This window comes from Notamacropus eugenii, chromosome 3 (genome assembly GCF_028372415.1).
Source record: "Notamacropus eugenii isolate mMacEug1 chromosome 3, mMacEug1.pri_v2, whole genome shotgun sequence".
Lineage (NCBI taxonomy): Eukaryota > Metazoa > Chordata > Mammalia > Diprotodontia > Macropodidae > Notamacropus > Notamacropus eugenii.
In genome coordinates this window covers 342,817,279-342,821,432 of record NC_092874.1, presented here as the reverse complement: position 1 = coordinate 342,821,432, position 4,154 = coordinate 342,817,279, and the positions used below count along the sequence as shown (strand labels likewise).

The following is a 4,154-nucleotide window of genomic DNA, read 5'->3' as shown; positions in this document are numbered from 1 at the left end:
GTGCAATTATGTTTTTTGTTGTACTGTGTTATGGACATGCTTTTTAGTCCATAAATTAAAAATAAAACAAAAAATATCAAAAATAGGATTATTTAAACATTCTATTTCCTCTTCTAATAATCTGGGCAATTTATGTTTTTGCAAATATTTGTCCATTTCACTTCATTAAATTTATTGGAATATAATTGGGCAAAATAATTACTAACAATTGCTTTCGTCTTCATTGGGGGTGAATTTGCTCTTTGTTGATTTTGGTAATTTGGTTTTCTTCATTTTTAAAAAAAATTCAACCAAATGTTTATTTTGTTTTGTTGCTGTTGCTTTTAAATGAACTCCTAGTTATATTTACTAGGTCAGTAGTTTTCTTACTTTCAATTTCATTTATTTCTCCTCTGATTTTCATGATTTCGTCTCCTCCATCCACCCTCCCTTCTGTCACCCCTTTCTTCTCTTACCTCCTCCCTTCCTACTTCCATGTGGAGTAAGACAGATTTCTGTACCCAACTGAGTATGTATGCTATTCCCTCTTTGAGTCAATTTTAATGATATTAAAATTCAAGCATTGTCCTCCACACCCCCCATCTTGTCTCCATTGTAAAATATTTTTTGCAACTTTTTCACATGATATAATTTATCCTATGGTACCTCTCCTTTCCCGTTTCTCCCAGCACATCTCTTTTTTACCCCTTAATTTTACTTTTCATATCATCTCACCATAGTTTACTCACACCTGTGCTCTCCATCTATGTACAACCCTTTTAACTGCCCTAATTACAAAAAAATATCTTGGGGATTTATAAGTATCATCTCCCCATGTAAGAAATAAATTGTGTAGCCTTATTAAATCCCTTTTAACTTCTCTTTCTTGTTTACCTTTTTAAGCTTTTTCTTGTGTTTTGTATTTGAAATCAAATTTTCTATTCAGCGTTTGCCTTTTCATCATAGATGCTTAAAATCGTCTATTTAGTTAAATATCCATTTTTCCTCTGAAGGATTATACTCAGTTTTTCTGGGTAGGTGATTCTTGGTTGTAATCCCATCTAATTGCCTTCTGGAATAAAATATTCCAAGCTCTCTATTCTTCAATGTAAAAGCTGCCAAATCTTATGTTATCTTGACTGTGACAACATAATATTTGATCAAAGTAGACCAATTGCTAGGTTATTGTAAGAGGTCAGAAAAAAATGATGAAGACTTATACTAAGATCTTGGTCACATAAGAGGAGAGAAGAGGAAAGACTTGAGGGATGTGATGATGAAGTTAAAAAAAATATGGCAACTAATTGGATATTAAAGGAGTTGAGGAAGGATGGAAATTAGGGAATGATACGAAGATGGTGAACAAGAGTGAATGGGAAAATAGTGGTGTCCTGAATAGCAATAGTAATATCAGGAAAAGTGGTGGTTTGTGGGGAGAGACATTGAGTTTTTCTTTGGAATTGCTAAGTCAAAGATGTGTTTGGGATATCTATTTGGAGGTATTGTAGAACTGGAGGAAGACTAGGATAGATATGCAACTCTGGAATCATTTACAGAGATGATAGTTGAACTGATAGGACCTTATAAAGAAAAAAAGAAAAGATAAGGTGATTTGGGGGAGACCTTTGGCTTATACACATGGAATTTGGTGATTGCAATAGGAATTTTGGAGAGAAAAGTAGCAATTGAGTAATTGGGCCAAAAGTTGGAATGCAAGGGATTGAAGAGTAAGAAGAATGTTGGCAATGAGTGTAGAATGCTTCTTCTAGCCATTAAAGGAAAAGGAAAGAAATAAATATGAAAAGGTTTGACTGGATATTGGTAAAACTGGGTAAATGTTTCCTCCCTGGCTTTCTATGTTTTCTAAGTAAACCATTTTATTACCTACAAATAGGAATAAATTTTCCTCTTCATCTTTTAGTAAGGTTTATTTCTTTATTTTATTTCTCTTTTCATGGCTGCAATTGCCAGTTCTAATATCTACATAATACTAAATGAGTCTTCCAGTTGAGATGATGAGAAAGGGTGAAAAGATCCTAATTCTTCTATAAAAATGAATAAAAAGAATAAGTAAAAATATTTGAAAGGGACTTCAAATATATTTATGATAAATAAAGCTAAAGAAATGAGAAGCAAATATATGTGTCTAATTCATAAACTACATAAAAATTTTTTTTAAAAAAACAGCTAAGACTAGGATAGAAGTAGCAAGAAGAAAGTTCGGGCTAACCTCTGATAAGTGGGCTGGAATTAGTGAATGCTGAGAAAGAGTTAGCATCAACAAATCAATTGATAACTTTGGTAAATATGCAGGAATGAAAAGAGTTTGAAAGAAAGCCCACACTAAGGAGGGGGGGGAGTATAATGTAAGTTCCAATAATCAATACTAAACCAAAGGGAGGGACACAAGTCAGCTTAAGCTCCAATTACTGAAAATCTAATGACAAGCATAGGACCTAGCATGTCATTATAGGCACTGGACAGAGTATCCACTCCCCATGTATCTGAGGATTGAGATAGGAAATATGAATGGAAAGAAGAAAGCCTTGAAATGAATAAGGGACTAACATGAGTCAAGAGAAGGACCCCCACCAAAAAACAATAAATCCTGAAGAAGAGAGTAGCTCCACAAAACACAGATTAAAATATGAGCTGGATAAAATGAAGAAAGAGAAATGTTTTTAATGAATATACAATTCTGGAAGAAAACAAAACATGGAAATAGAAAAAATACCTTAGAATAAAAGGCGAAAATTGTTAACTAAGTAGTGGACTCCTTGCAAAAGAAATTAGAAAAAATATATACAATTCAATTACTCTGTGACCTAAAAAAATTAGAGTAACAATTTTTAAAAATGGACGAAAATCTAAAGTTTCTATTTTAGTAAACAACTGGCTTGATACTAGAATAAGAGTAACTTTAAGAATCATAAGGCTCCTGTTTCCAACTCTTGGTTACTCAGGCACCCAAATATCCAAACTAGAGATGGTGCCAGATCGTCTTCAGAAATGGAAGGCCAGATTCTTTATGATGATTACCCGGTGGTCTTCCTGCCATCCTATGAGCATCTTCCAGTCTAGATTTCTCCTCATGAGGTGATTCCTGATTCAGATGCTTGTCACACAGGACTACAAGAAGGGGACCAGGTCCTAGCTGTGAATGAAGTAAATTTTCAAGAAACTGAGCACAGCAATGCTGTGGATATTCTGAAGATAGCTGAAGAGATCAGCACTTCTTTCCCTACAATTATCATCACCAGAAGGAGAGGACTATGCACTAGAAGCTGCACTTTTCCTCTGCATCTTCCTGAGATACCTGATTGACTTAGGAGGCATCTGAGAAACCCAGACTGATCCAGACCTCAGACTTCACTGCTCTGACTACACTGCACTTTTCCTCATTTTCTGGGTGGGCTGCAAGCCTAGTAAATTCAAGGGAAAGTTTCTAGAGGGAATCCCCTTCCTCTGTTCCAGCACTAATCTGAGCCATGGAGCTCAATGGAAATCTCATCTTCTCCTCCCCAAAACTCTTCCCCCACCCTTTCCAGCTAAATAATAGGAAAATCTGTGAGAAAAAAAAATCATGTAGATCCTTGAAAACTATAGCAAACAAACAAACAAAATTGAATACCATATTTCCAAAAAGAATCTTAAAACAACACTAGTATTTATTACTATAAATACAACAGTTCATATTTATAATGCAATATGCTACAATACTAACAATTCTAATATTTATTAGAATCTGAGGTCCAATGAGGAAAAGAAAAATAAGAAGAAAAGAAGAAGGAAGAGGAGATGAAAGAGAAGAAAAGAAAAAGAGAAAAGAAATTCAAGTGTCAAGGCACCAGAGTTAAGAGCAAATGAGACTATACTGAAAATATTGCAAGAAGAGAAAACAAATCAAACCCAGTTTTCAAAATACTACCTATTAGAAGACAACATAATAAAATGCATGGAGACAGAATTGACTAGGATAAATCCTACATAATATCTACTAGTTCAGATAGGTTGGTAAATAGGATGCCAACAGAAAATAATGTGAAACAAATTTAGAAAGGAGGCTTGGAGCCAGATTATGAAAGGTCTTGAAGGTGAGGCTCTGGAATTTTTACTTTGATAATTAGACTTCAAAAGAGAAATTCTTTAGCCTCATACTAATACCATGTAGACCT

At 34.2% G+C, this 4,154-nt stretch overlaps 1 pseudogene; it reads left to right on the top strand.

Moving 5' to 3' along the window:
* Positions 1-2,988: 2,988 nt before the first annotated feature.
* Positions 2,989-3,260, top strand: LOC140531627 (PDZ domain-containing protein 11 pseudogene; annotated as a pseudogene).
* Positions 3,261-4,154: the final 894 nt, after the last annotated feature.